The following is a 16,253-nucleotide window of genomic DNA, read 5'->3' as shown; positions in this document are numbered from 1 at the left end:
TCCATCTCAACTACGCAATAGCCACCCCATCACCTGCTCCTAGATCTAACAATCCACAGCCATATCGCGCACTCCCGATCTCCGACCTTTACTCGCCCAAGATCACGCAAAATTAGTGGTTTTGCTCAGGCCCCTTCTGGTTACGTGTCTTTCCCATGTGAACTCACGTGCCCTCAAGAAAATACCAACCTGTTGAAGCCTTGAAAATTGGGTCGACAACAAGGGGGATACCCGCCCGGTCCAGACCTTGGTTGGCAACTCCTTATCTGTTTGGTATAGCGGGTCCGACTGGGGATAATGGGACCAGTTTCCCAATCTATGAGTGTGTGTGTGTGATTTGATGTTGTTGATCTAACAGTTCCTATCTAAGATATTCTAATTCAAACTTTAATATAATTTTATGCTATTGTAATCTAATAAACAACAGATCTAAATCTATACTAACCCGGGATGTAATTCTTCTATTATGCGATCTAAAGAGATTTCAAATAACAACTGGTAATAAAGATCATTCAGCAGTTATAAGAAAGGAAATCAATCAAGATGAACCACTTCGCATAAAAAGTTAGACGAAACAGTTGTGAAAAACATATCACATAATGAGCTATTCATACATTAGGCATACATAAATAGCTATCACCATACAAAAGTGCCAAATGATAACTCAAGCATTCATGCAATAATACATAAACAACTAAAAACTGTATATCACTTTAACATTTAAGCAGAAATGGTCAAGAGATAAAAGTACCATTTATGACTAGTCCTACTCATAAGCTTCAAGCAACAATGATTTATCTCTCCTTGCTCTAACATCCACTAAGAGTACAGAAGTGCAACATCAGTAGCAGATACCAAATGCAAACATCAACAAATCTTGATCCATTTATTCACCAAAACCTCCTCTGAGGGTGCAAAAGTTTGATGTTCTGAGGACAAGTTTTTGATAAATTTCTGGACCCTTCTCTAAATGCATGAGGAAGAATTTAAATACTACTAACTAAATAACTTAATTACATAGATTCAGGATACGGTTTAAATGACCTCCCTTTTTCTAAGCAAAACTATTTCTAAAAATTAAATATAATATCTAACTATTTCTGCATTTGCTCCTTAATGTTGCGAGCATTCAATATTAGCCTAGGTAGAGTCGGCTGACTGTCTTCCACTTTTGGTTGAGCTAAGCAAACATAAATGGTAAGAGCTGGCACCATCTTTTCAGCAAAATCAATGATATACTCGAGAGTCATCTTCTGGCTATGTGGATTTACTGTGTATGCCCAGTAATAATCCAAGTTCCACTTGGTTAATCCTCGAATTGCTTTTGCCTTTTCTTTCAGCTTTATGTTTCCAGTTTGTTCTTTACCATTGCTTTCTTGCATTTTCCGGGCTTACGAGTGACTAAACAGTTAGAGGATTTGCCTTTTGAGCAATTTTCTCAATGATGCGTGATTAGCGCTAGGCGCTAATCGCGCATCGGAAACTACCTTTGTTCTTTGATCCGGGCCTCTCCGATTCATTTTTCGCCTTTAGCGCCTTTTCCTTCACCGGGTATAAGCTTCAAAATTTGTAAAAATACTGCTTTCGTGAGCTTCTGACCTTGAGCGTTAAACCGCCTATTGATATTAGCATTGTTCAACTACTCATTCAACCATGGTTGTGAATGAAAGATCTGTAACGGATAGCTCAACAACGTTCTGTGGATCTGCGGCTCTGTTGCATGCGGTATCCGTTTATGAGGGCATCTTTTCTCTGTCTTTGAGCATTGGAGCTTTACCCTTTTCCTTCATGGCTTCCTGCACATTGCTTTGTGTTACTTCTGTTTTTTGTCCCTGCAGTAAGTGAGGAAAGAGTAATGACAACGAAAATCGACAAGAAAGCATTAAGCTCTACGGATGTACAAAAACATGCCACCTGACGTGAATTGACTCTTTGAAAAACACAAAAACCCTCTTTCATTAACAACTGACATATAATTCATTAATTATCATTAAAGCGCGTATCCAGTTCTTGGTTTATGGACGGCTTTTCTTGAATGTTGAGTCGGGGAAAATCTGTGATGGAATGTTTCTGCGATTCGCATCGCAGCATCGCAGTATCGCATTACCGCAAATTTCATTATGATATGTTATCGCATGGTTGTTTGATCACGCTATCGCAAGATCGCGGATCACAGTATTGCGCTATCGCAAAATCGCAGATCGTTACAATCGTTAAATGGTTATGTGTTTTTCATGCAACATTGCGATATGCGATATGCGATATCGCAATATCGGATATCAGTAATTTTTTTAAGGTTTTCCAATGTGAGCATTTCTTAATGCATGCGATGCGATGGAATTCGCGTTGCACTCTCGCAGTTTATCATTTTTACTCAAAACGAAATGTCCTATCATTCTTCACGCGATGTGATGTTTCTTAAGGCGTAAAATATATGAGCCTTAATTGAATTGTTTGAATTTTTTACTGAGGGTCCCCACTTATCTAGTGTTATTGCTAATACTAAATAAGGAGGGGGGTTGTTGGTGGCCACAACAATTGGCAATTCACTTGGAAGAACCAGTTATCTCTGTTTTTCTATTGAATTTTTTCAACTTCCAAAACATAAAATTTTTCAGAAAATTAAACTTTATCATGGAAAGATAAAGTACATTACGCTCTAAACCGTCAATGATATTTTGTTTCAACCTTTTTCTACTTTGATTATTTGCTTCCTTAGGCTAGTCCTTGTATTTACATTAGCCATTACTTGGTCTTGTAAAGATAAAACAAAGTCTCCTCTGTAAACCAGTTTTAAATATGCTCATTTGTCGTAGGTAGAGCCTCTGCTACCAGCAGGCGTTTATAGCCTCGACAGGGTTACCTGTTACCCATCAATGATCCTGTATCCTACTTAAGGTGGCCTACAACTTTCAAAGAAAAATCCATATCCACACTTATTGCTTTGATTTTCTTTTTATTCTTAAAGAACAATGTCTTGGTTTAGTAGCCAAATTATGACACAATCATTCACTTGATTTATAACTTTGCTGAAAAGAAAAAGCTAGCTCGTGATGAGACCCCTTGTCTTTTGATTGCAACAATCTTGAGTCATTGCCCTGTTGTGGTGTATAGTATTGGCAAAGTCAGCAAATTATAATATCTGTGATAATGATAATCCGGCTCGTGATGAGACCTCTTATTCTTCAAGATAAAGTGTATCCTTGGGTTATTCCTCTGAAAGTTGTTATTTCCTTAGCAGGGAGGAAGTCATTGTTTCCTTAAGATATCTCTGGACGACAATAATAGAGTTTTTGGAAACAGCTGTTTTACAGAGAATCTTTATTTTGTTATTGATACCTTTCATTGTACTGAGACAAAACAATTTCTTCACTAAAGGTTGCTTTCATCAAATTTTTTGAAGTTGAAACTAGTATCATATCTAAGCTAAAGTTTCTAACTGTATCTATCAATAATAAAGATCAGTTTTCCAAAAGATTTGCTATTTATACAAGCGAAAAGTTCAAAATCTGAAAGAGAATTGGTGTCTTTTTCACAAATGCCTAATGTAACCATTCACAACTGGTTTTATTATGAAAAATAAAAACAACTATTCTACAAAAATAGAAGAATAATCTTCTATGGAAAATATTTCTTGAGAATTTGTCCATTAACGGGCAAAGGATCCCTCTTACCTGCTAAATGTTGTAACACAAACGTTGATGGACCTATGACTTCTACAATCTGAAAAGGACCAAGCCACATCCTTTGAAATTTTGTATGTTTGCCCTTTTCTTCATGAGCCTTGTCCCACTTTAAAACTAAATCTCCCATCTGAAAATCTTTTCTGGTCATTATGTTTCAATCAAAAGAGGATTTTACTAGTGCCTGATGATGAGCATGCGTTTTCCTAGCTTGTTCTCGTTGTTCTTCTAATTTAATTATTTCCATTTGTCTTAGCTGTAAGGAGGAAGTGGGTACTTCATCAATGTACTGTACTAAAGACAAAGAGGGAATTGCTAAGTGAGTCGGAAGAACCACTTCTTTCCCATAAACTAAATTAAAGGGAAAAGTGACGATAGAAGCTTTTTGCGTTATCCGATCTGCCCATAAAGCATATATCAAAGCCTTGTGCCAATTTCTATGATTTTGATCAATTGTTCTTTTAATAATCCTGATTAGGTTTTTATTTGTTGACTCAGCTAGCCCATTACCTTGTGGGTAGTAATTGGCTGAATATTTAAGTTTGAATCCTCTTTTAAGTGCAAATTCAGTCATTGCATTTCCAGAAAAGTATGATGCATTATCAAATATTAAAGCGGATGGCAATCCAAACCTGGTGATTATAAATTGATCTATGAAGCAAATGATATTTTCAGAATTAGCCGTCTTGAGTGGAACTGCTTCTACCCACTTAGTAAAATAATCTGTTGTTGTGAGGATGTATCTATGCTGCTTAGAAGAGTGAGGAATGATCTCACCTATTATGTCCAAGCCCCACTGACTGAAAGGTGGCTCGATGTTTACCGGCTTTAGTGGCAGGGATGGCTTCTTTTGTTTTATAGCAGTAGTTTGGCAGAATTGACATCTTCTCACATAACTGTGCGAGTCTTTAAACAGCGTGGGCCAGTAATATCCTGCGCGTAAGATTTTATGTGTAGTAGCATCTCCAGCATAGTGTCCGTCTGCCGGCCCATCGTGGAGTTCCTGCAAAAATTTTTCAGCTTCAGCTTTCTCAAGACACCTAAGAAGAATAAAATCATAATTTTTTCTAAAAAGAATATCATTTATGAGCTGATATTGTTTAGCTTTCAACCTTAGAGCTCTTTTCTTAGTATGATCAAGGTGTGAAGGAGCATACCCGTTCTTAAGATAATAAATGATATCAGCATATAATGATTCTGCATCGTTTAGGCTTACCGCACACATTTGTACCTCTTCAGATGGAATTTTAGAAATTTGTGATGCTCCAGCCAGCATTTTGCAGAAGCCTTGACCTCTTACAATGTTTGCTGGTTTTATCTCAATATCATATTCCTGTAAGGCAATAACCCAATTGGCCCTTTTCTCACCCACATCCTTCTGTACTAGAAGATTCCTTACCGCTGGAAACGGTACTATGATCTTAATATGGGTTTTAAGTAAGAAAGGTCTGAAGTATTTGACCGCTTTGAAAACAACATAAGCCTATTTCTCCACATCTGAATAATTTAGTTCAGCACCCTGTAAATTTGAGCTAAAAAACACAATTGGAGCTTCCAATTTTTCTTGATTTGCTTGAGTTAGGATCGCAGCATATGACTATCTGAGGCAAATGTGTATAAAATAAAAGGCTTTAAAAAATTCGGAGTTGCTAAATATGGAGCATTAATAATAGCTTGTTTGATCAGGTTGAATGCTTCATGTTCATCTTAGCCCCATTTAAAATTTGAATTCTTTTTAATCATGGTTTGCAAAGGAGACATGATTCGCGAAAAATCTGGAATGGATCTCTTTACAAAGTTGATCTGACCAAGGAAAGATTGCATGGTTTTTTTGTTATGAGGTAGGGATATTTCAGAAATTTCTTTGATTCTGTCGGGATCAATGTGAATACCGGATTTTGACACTATGAATCCTAGAAGTTTCCGTTCACATAGCACGAAAAAAGATTTCTTTGGGTTAAGTGAAATTCCATACCTTAAACACTGTTGAAAGATTTGTTTCAGGTCTTTGAGATGGTTGCTTCGCTTCTTCGAGTACACTGTTATATCATCCAAATAAATTACTACAGATTTATTGACTAAACCTTTGAATGCGATGTCCATGGCTCTCTGAAATGTGGCACCAGCATTAATCAAACCAAATGGCATCTTTCGATATCCGTATGTGCCTCATTTAGTTCTAAATGTGGTTTTCAATTGATCATTAGGATGTACCAACATTTGATTGTATCCTAAAAATCCATCCAAGAAAGTCATTAATTCTGAGCCCGCCACTCCTTGCAGTATCTGTTCCATAGGTGGTAGAGGAAAATTATCTTTTTGACAGGCTTTGTTAAGGTTCCAAAAGTCATTGCAAATCCTAATATCTCTGTTTTTCTTTCTAACAGGTACCATATTGGAGACCCATTTGGAATGTCTGACGGGAAAGATTATTCTGGCTTTCAATAACTTATTGAGCTCAGTTTTTATCTGATTTTCTAAATTGGGGAGGATCTTTCTCAGCTTTTGTTGGACAAGTTTTTCATTATCGATCATGGGAATAGTATGCTGGATGATGGAAGTGTCGTATGTTTTCAGCTCATCATAATTCTAGGCAAAAAAAAATTTATATTGTCTCAAAAGACGAATATACGCTGGTTTCTCTTTAAGGGCTAGGCCGAGGCCTAGATTAACGTTTTGTGGTTTAGCATCGGTCCCTAGGTTTACTAATTCGTAGTTCAAGGTCGAACTTTGGAGTTTTGAATTGGTAGACCTCTTAAACCGATCTTTCAAATCGTACAAGTCTTCTAACTTGACTACTGACTTAGCTATAGCATTATTAGTCCTATTTTGATGCAATTGTCGATCGTGCTGGTCTTTGTCAATTATTTGATTGGAGTAGGATCGTTTAGATGTGAGGAAATTTACGATATCAGGATCGTCATTGAATACTCTCCAATTTGTGATGTTATCAGGAATGGATGGTCTAAAGATTAATTCTATTGAGAATCTATCTGGACTAAGATCTTCAGACAGAATAAGCTTAGAAGCTACATTAGCCAAAAGCTCTGCACTTGCGTTTTGGAGTCTGGGGATTGAAGAAATATTAAACGCTATGAAATGCTCAGTGAGATCTTGTACTAAGGATTGATAATGTTTTAAATGACCTGATAAGCAATGTATAGTGTTACATACCTATTTAACCACAATTTCAGAGTCTCCAAAACCTTGAAGATACTTGACGTCTAACCCGATTGCTTTGTACAGGCCTTGAACCAAAGCATCATATTCTGCTGTATTGTTTGTGCAATCGAATTCGAGTCTGCATGTGAGTATTATTTTATCTCCTTTTGGACTAATCAGAACGCATCCTGCTCTTGCTCCTTCGTTAGATCTAGAGCCATCAAAAAATAATTTCGAAAACAAAGATTTATTTACAGGTTTATCTAAAAAATTGATACATTTCGAACTATCAGTTCGAGAAAAAATTTCGACTTGGGACAAAACGGAGTGTTCTAAATAGGGTGATGCATGAGCATTGAAATTTCCGAGGAAAGAATCTACCAAGTAATTGCCAATAATGCTACTGTTATATGCTACTGGTTCATTTTCTCCCTCTAACTCCATTACTATGTACTTCTGGTGTAGCTCTCGTTAAACTTTTATTTGATTCGGTTTACTATTATAGGGCAGCCACATGTGCGACCAGTCGGTTGCGAAGTATCCATGGAGTTTTTCTGACCAATCCCTGCTAAGAATTAAGCCATAGAATTCTGGGATATCGGCGACTAGAATGTCAATAACCTGACATATCTTCGGGTTGGATGACAACCTTATGGTTACTTGATTTAGTTCGCCAATCAATTCGACTTGAGATTGATCTAGCTGAACTATGCGTACTACGGATTTCTGTGGTTGAACATTTAACTTCGCACATATAGATTTGGGTAAAATATTCGATGAAGCATCAGAATCTATCAAACAATTGTGCACATTTTTATTGAAGATTTCATAAGCAAGGAGAAACGGGGGAGTGTGAGATCTTGATCTTCCTCCAATTAGAGTGATGTCATTTGGATCAATCTTATTGATCGTGTTAGTTGGAGGTCTTCCCATGTTATGGGAAGCTTGAGAAAGTACAGCGGCAGGCAAAGGTGCAACTGGCACGACATGTAATTCTTTCATCATTATCTTCTGTTGATGCTTCAACTTGCTCAGTTCATAAAGGGTGATGTTAGCCCTAGTCTTCTTCATGTCTTCAATAATATTGTACTCCATTTCATCCGACACTATCAGTGTTTTAGATGGAGATATTTCATCTGTTTGGACTGGGCTGGTTTGAGTCGCTTTAGATATCGTTTTCTTTGTCGCAACTTTATCCTTTATTACAGAGCTTGCGCTCTTCGGCTTAGGGGTAGTTTGGGGAGGATCAAGCTGATTTTTGCTTCGTGTGCTAACTGGAAATACTTCTTGATCTTCTTCTTGTGGGAGGATGAAATCCCACATTCCTTTTAATTCCACAACTTCTTAGTCATTAGTCTACCCTTCAGTGGCAATTTCCTCTTCCTCTTCCTCGGATTCAACATTTGAAATGGCATTGGGTGGCTTTGAATCCATTGAAGGACCTCTTTTAAAAGCTCTGTAGGGCTTTTTTGAACAAGTTTCTGCTACTTTCTTTTTTATGTCGACCATTTCATTGGACATGGTCTTTTGAACTTTCTGCAATCCTTCCAAATCAAATGGATCTTTTGCTTGTTTCTTCTTGGAGTCTTCCTTGAAGGTGACTTTTTTGGATTTACGTTCCTCTATCGTGGATTTCTTTTCCAGGGCTATTATTTGTTTCTCTACTGCTATTGCTTCTTTCATGTTCTCAGCTAAGGTTGTTTTATTGGTCCTGTCCATGAAGATTGCTATGTTCGATGGTAGAGCAGTGATATACCGTTCACATCGTACTTCTTCGCTGGGCTGGGAAGCAGTAGGAATTTTCTTCAAAATTTTGTTGAAACGTAAATTGAAATCCTTGATAGGCTCTCTAGTTTCGGCTTTAAGATTGGATGGGTAATTGATTAATGTTGTCGTAGACCTGTCATCACGAAACTTGGTTAGGAATTGCTCCTGGAAGATGTCCCAACTTGTGATGGATCCAGAGGGTAATGAAAAGTACCATGACCTGGCTGTTCCTTGCAGTGTATAGGGAAAAAGCCAAACAACAGCATCTTCATTGGTAACCCCATTGAGATTAATGGAAAGCATGAAGTTGTTTATGTGCTCTTCTACTAGCATGCCTGCCTCGGGATTGAATTTAGGTAGCCATTTCTCAGGATGGGCCAGTATTTGACTCAAAGGCGCAAGCATTAAGACTACCCCAGGGTTATTCCATGGAGACTGGGCCATTGTTGAACTGCTAACAGAGGAAAGTGCAGAAGATGATCCCTACGGCTGGGAGGATGAGGATACTACGATTTTAGATGATTGAAGAGGGGTTGTGGGGGTTCCAGTGGATGGATGGACGATGATCTGGAGTGGAGGAGTGGATGGTTGACTTTGCGGTGAAGTAGTTGAGATGGATGATGTTAATGAAAAAGTCTCACTATCAGACTCTTTAGGTGATTTCCTTGCTCTTTTCTTGGTGGGACGAGGTAATTCGATTGGCTGGACACCAAACTTTTCACTCTTTAGCCTGGTTAGGGGATGAGCAGGGTTGTACTGCGAAGTCACGCTACCTTGAGATTTGTCAGACCTCTGAGGAGAAATGGAAAATCACTGAAGTTTGTGAATCAGGGATTCGACTTCAGGAAGTTCAACGGTAGATTGTTCTGAAATATCAGGGTGTGTAGCAACGGTTGATACTCGAGCGACTTTTGGCTTTGGATTTAAATGTATGGAGAAGTCGAGGGAGATGATGAGAGCGATTTACTCTCAGAATGGTATTCAGATTTGGATTTACTTGCCATTCATAGTTCAGGATCTCCTTCTAGCACCAAATATGTTGAAGCCTCAAAAATCGGGTCGACAACAAGGGGGATACCCGCCCGGTCTGGACCTTGGTTGGCAGCTCCTTATCCGTTTGGTATAGCGGGTCCGACTGGGGATAATGGAACCAGTTTCCCAATCTATGAGTGAGTGTGTGTAGAATTTGATGTTGCTGATCTAACAGTTCCTATCTAAGATATTCTAATTCAAACTTTAATCTAATTTTATGCTATTGTAATCTAATAAACAACACATCTAAATCTATACTAACCCGGGATGTAATTCTTCTATTATGCGATCTAAACAGATTTCAAATAACAACTGGTAATAAAGATCATTCAACAATTATAAGAAAGGAAATCAATCAAGATGAACCACTTCACATAAAAAGTTAGATGAAACAGTTGCAAAAAACATATCGCATAATGATCTATTCATACATTAGGCATAAATAAATAGCTATCACCGTACAAAAGTGCCAAATGATAACTCAAGCATTCATGCAATAATACATAAACAACTAAAAATTGTATATCACTTTAACATATAAGCAGAAATGGTCAAGAGATAAAAGTACCATTTATGACTAGTCCTACTCATAACCTTCAAGCAACAATTATTTATCTCTCCTTGCTCTAACATCCACTAAGAGTACAGAAGTGCAACATCAGTAGCAGATATCAAATGAAAACATCAACAAATCTTGATCCATTTATTACCCAAAACCTCCTCTAAGGGTGCAAAAGTGCATGTTCTGAGGACAAGTTTTCGATAAATTTCTAGACCCTTCTCTAAATGCATGAGAAGGGTTTAAATACTACTAACTAAATAACTTAATTACACAGATTCAAGACACGGTTTAAATGACCGCCCTTTTTCTAAGAAAAACTATTTCTAAAAATTAAATCTAATATCTAACGATTTCTGCATTTGCTCCTTAATGTTGCGAGAATTTAATATTAGCCTGGGTAGAGTCGGCTGACTATCTTCCTCTTTTGGTTGAGCTAAGCAAACAGAAATGGTAAGAGCTGGCACCATCTTTTTAGCAAAATCGATGATATACTCGAGAGTCATCCTTTGGCTATGTATTTCTGCATTTGCTCCTTAATGTTGCGAGAATTTAATATTAGCCTGGGTAGAGTCGGCTGACTGTCTTCCGCTTTTGGTTGAGCTAAGCAAACAAAAATGGTAAGAGCTGGCGCCATCTTTTCAGCAAAATCGATGATATACTCGAGAGTCATCCTCTGGCTATGTGGATTTACTGTGTATGCCCAGTAATAATCCAAGTTCCACTTGGTTAATCCTCGAATTGCTTCTGCCTTTTCTTTCAGCTTTATGTTTCCAGTTTGTTCTTTACCATTGCTTTATTGCGTTTTCCGGGTTCACAAGTGACTGAGCAGTTAGAGGCTTTGCTTTTTGAGCAATTTTCTCAGCAATGCACGATTAGTGCTAGGTGCTAATCGTGCATCAGAAACTACCTCCATTCTTTGATCTGGGCATCTCTGATTTGTTTTTGGCCTTTCGCACCTTTTCCTTCACCGGGTATAAGCTTCAAAATTTGTAAAAATACTGCTTTCGTGAGCTTCTGACCTTGAGCGTTAAACCACCTGTTGATATCAGCATTGTTCAACTACTCATTCAACCATGGCTGTGAATGAAAGATCTGTAACAGATAGCTCAGCAGCGTTCTGTGAATCTGCAGCTCTGTTGCATGCGGTATCTGTTTATGAGGGCATATTTTCTCTGTCTCTGAGAATTGGAGCTTTACCCTTTTCCTTCATGGCTTCCTGCACATTGCTTTGTGTTACTTCTGTTTTTTTTCCCTGCAGTAAGTGAGGAAAGAGTAATGACAATAAAAATCCACAAGAAATCTTTAAGCTCTACAGATGTACAAAAACATGCCACCTGACATGAACTGACTCTTTGAAAAACACAAAAACCGTCTTTCATTAACAACTGATGTATAATTCATTAATTACCATTAAAGCGCATATCTAGTTCTTGGTTTATGGAAAGCTTTTCTTGAATGTTGAGCCAGGGAAAATCTGCGATGGAATGTTTCTGCGATTCACATCGCAGCATGGCAGTATCGCATTACCACAAATTTCATTATGATATGTTATCACAAGGTTGCTCGATCACGCTATCGCAAGATCGCGGATCGCAGTATCGCGCTATCACAAAATCGCAGATCGTTACAATCGTTAAATGGTTATGTGTTTTTCATGTGACATTGCGATATGCGATATGCGATATCGCAATATTGGATATCGACGATTTTTTTTAAGGTTTTCCAATGTGAGAGTTTCTTAATGCACGCGATGCGATGGAATTCGCGTCGCACTCTTGCAGTTTTTCATTTTTACTCATAAGGAAATGTCCTATCATTCTTCGCACGATGCGATGTTTCTTAAGGAGTAAAATATATGAGCCTTAATTGAATTTTTTGAATTTTTTACTAAGGGTCCACACTTATCTAGTGTTATTGCTAATACTAAATAAGGAGGGGGCTTGTTGGTGGCCACAACACAACCCAAGGCCAAAAGTGGTGCAGTGAGCCTTTGAAACTACTCCCTGCATATGACAAAACCATCCACTCTTCACTTTGCACCAAATTTAAAAAAAAGTTAATCGTTTTCTTGTTTAAACATGAAAATCCTCGTGTTCACTCCTTTTGCTCATTTTTCCAGTAAAACTTGTATAAACCTCCTGCGTCACCCTAAGCCTCTATAACTGATTTAACCACCGTTTACCTCCCGAAAATGCTCTAGACTCCATCCACAGACCTTTCAACTCAAATGAAGCAATTATAGCCCTCCCTGTCAACCTGTGTTTTTCTTAACAATTGTTGTATTTTGCAAGTGATTAGCAGAAGACCAGGAGAGTGGATAAACAATTTTGACACTAGTTAAAAACCTATTTACTCCAAGATTCTCAGGAAATCTATTTAAGAGGCTTCATTTATCAGAGGTTTGTGTACAAACAGGAGATCAAATTTAAACCAGAGATAGAGAAAAAAAAGTCATTTTAAACAGTAAATGTTAAAACATGCAATTTACATAGTTAAAAGACAAAACTGAGGAGGCAGATAAAACATATAGATTAAAGTGTATCAGATAAAATGTCATAAGTAAATATGACATCCAACGTGAAGATGAAACAAAGAAACATCATAAAGGGAAAAATATCAAAGACCAAAGCCAACAGAACCTAAATAACAGGGACAACATGCAAGCAATTCAATAAATCTATCTATCAGATTCTTACATGAAGATATTTCCTTTTCCTAGAATAAATCCTCAAACAGTTTAGGATATTTTCTTAGTTCTGCTATTGTATAAATAAATCTCTCCTCAAGTTATTTTGGGTTTAAACATTGAAACAAGTTTATCATTGAACCAAGTTCATTGTTCACCTTTGAACCAGATTGACCATTGAAAGGGATTTCACTCTTGAAGAAGCATTTGTAAACGTTTGATGTACTAGATTTTCTGGACCCTTAATACAAAGCAAAGGATTCTGAATTAATTTTTACATAGTTTGTGTTTCTTGTAAGTTATTCAAGTAACACATTATGTTTTTCTTCATATTCTTATGTCTTACAGAGATACCTAGGTAGGAATAATTGTGTCTCAATCTATTCCTATAAGGTTCTGAAGTGATAATCATCAAAGAGAATGGATTAATGAACTTTATTTTTAATTAGTTCCCTCTGAATCAATAAATCATCAGCATCTTGTTGTAAGCATAAGCATATTCTCTTAAACCTTCTGAACATTGGTCAAAGGTTTTCATACTTATGATTGTGTAATTTTCTGTCTGAAAACTATGATAATCATATTATTTTTTGTTTTATGCTCACCACTATTCAAACTTTATCACTGTGTGAAGTTTTATAGCAGCACTCTACTTTGGGATTAATATTGTTCAAAAGGTTAGGCATTACAGAGTTACATTTGTTTGTCTTCCAAACTAAAACCCATAAAACCCCCAAAACAATTATCTTAGATGCTCTGGCATTGATAGCTAACCACTATTATCTGAAAGGTCCAACATCAGACTGGCGTCGTTGCCGGGGACTCGAATTCCATTAAGTTTTCTTGGGGAAATGATATACATTCTATTCCTTTAAGGTGATTAGAGGTCTAGAAATGTTAAAATATTTCACCTGCTGACTCCACTAGCCCAAACTGGCACGTTTTAAGCACAGTAGATCTCATTCAGAATTTGACTTAGTTAACCCTCTATCAGGTCGTAAGAAACTTCTAAGAAAATCCAGTTCTAAAAGGAGGCAACACCCATCTTCTTCTTCCTCTTCTTCCTTGCAATCTAAAGAGTTAGTATCATTTTATCCTTTTAGTAATATTCCATCTGATCCTGATTTGACACAAATACTCCTAGGGTTTCTAAACTATTAGATAAGGGAGTTGATTTAGATTCATCTTTCCTTATTCATTCTTTTGAAAAGCATCCAAAACCCCCTCTACCACCAGGATCACCTAAATCTGAGTTTGATTTGCGTATTGATTTGCCTAAATACAAACCCACAGATTGTATATCCCCTATTATCGCTCAGAACTTTTCCCTAGAATTTTTTAGAAGAAGGAAAGGACCAAGGTAACCACAAACCAACTTTTAAATATAGGCTCTAGGCAACCTATGGCTCAGAGAGGGCTCTCTCTATATGATTTAGCTTTGTTTGCTGGGATTTTAGGCTAATTCTAAAGCTTTAGGGGGTTTTGATTTGTATTGAAGGTTGGATGGTGGAATCCTTAAAACAGATGGATAAAATGATGTCTTTGGACCATTGGGATATGGAGTCAAAGAAGGGTAGCGGAACTAGAATTAACTCTCTAAAGGGAGTATTCAAAGGGCAAGCCAATAGAGTAAAATGTAGGTCTTTGGGCCAGAAGGGTGAAACGATCTTAACCAGGGTGAGAGAGCGCTTATGAATTCTCAGACTGGGATTAAAATGAGGAACAAAGGGTAATCAGGAACAAAGGGCAACCAGGAATCCTTTGCTGTAGATTACAGGGGGACTACCTAAAATAAGGAGCAATCAATAATTCCTTAACTTAGACAATTAGCACAAAACATTAAAATGCATAAAAGTTAAAATAGAGTGAAACGAAGCACATTCTGAGATATCATTCCGTATTATAGCATTCAGATTCAGATATACAATAAACAAGGTGGAAAACCTTTTAAGAAAGATAAAAACACAAGAGAAAATACTTGTCTGCATTTCGCTTTACACATGAATCCTGTGAAATGTCTTGTCTTTATTCATTAATCCAGCTTGCTGGTCCAATCAATGATACAATAGCTTACAATCTTTTGATCAAAAAGGTCTATATAAATTTTTAAGAATACACACAACATACTTCGAATTATGAAGTATTTACACATAAATTATTAAAAAATATCTCAAAACAAACTTGAGATGTAATCTAGGAAATAAAAAATATCTTCTCGCAGGAAGATAGAGACAGCTATTGAAAAATTTCATGTTGTCCCTTTTATTGTGATGTTGTTGGATTTTATGGTTGGATTTGTAGCCCTTTATGTTGGCTTTCTGTTGTGGTTTTTTATGTTGGAATCTTCTTTAACTATAATATTTTACTTGATACTCTTTGACACTAATACACTTTGGCATGCTGACCTATTTTCATTGGTTTACCTGGCTATCCTACTTTTACTATACGATAAATTTTTACTGTAAATTTCTCACAATAAATCAATCATCTTTTCCCACCATTGTGCATCAGGTAATTTGACATTCACCATCCTCCTATATATCTCATCAGCTTTGGTATACTTGGAAAAATAGGGCTTAGTGATGAACAAGTGTTTTATCTCATGCTGGAGAAAAAACAAGTTATCAAATGTATTATAAAAAACTTTTCCTGTTGGCAGTGCTTTTATAGCTGAAGTGATAGCTTGTTCTTTAGCAAACTACCCATGTCTATTATCATAGTCCAGTTGTCTCATAAGTTCGTCATTAATGACCAATGGACTGGGAAATCCTTTCTCCCTCAAAATATGGAATTTAGCCATGAATCTATCAATGGCTACCTGCATGTTGTGGCACTTTTCTTCTAAGTACAACATTAGGTTTCCCTTGGAAAGGATCTTCCTTATTTCCAAAATGGTTTCAGTCCTGTCCTCTATATCTAACTCATGAAGCTCATACCTATTTTTGCTGTTAAGGAAGTGGATGAGTCTATTGGCATCCTGAGGCATGTCACCCAATTCTTCCTTGACTTTCTGAATAGCTACTATAGCTATCTTTATCAGTTCTATATACTCAAAAATACCTTGAATAGATGGCCGAATATCCTTGATGGATTCAATGATATTGGCCCATAATATTTCCTTATCTTGCCTAAGGGGTTTCTATAATGTCAATTCTTTCTCCATAGCTTTGATTCTTTCACTCATTCTATTGCCCTTTTATGCCTCTTCCTTTTGCATAATTTGGGCAAGTTTATAGTCAGTTTCTAAACTTGCCACCTTTTCCTTCATCTTGTTCATTTATGTAGCCTGAATAGACATTTCCTCCATGGCTCTAACTAATTTTGTTGTTTTTTCTCTTGATGCACTTGCTGTTGTAGACTC

Source organism: Pinus tabuliformis, chromosome 9 (assembly GCF_031772625.1).
Source record: "Pinus tabuliformis cultivar Carrire ecotype Pingquan chromosome 9, CPIR1, whole genome shotgun sequence".
Lineage (NCBI taxonomy): Eukaryota > Viridiplantae > Streptophyta > Pinopsida > Pinales > Pinaceae > Pinus > Pinus tabuliformis.
Note: the sequence above shows the minus strand (reverse complement) of the source record.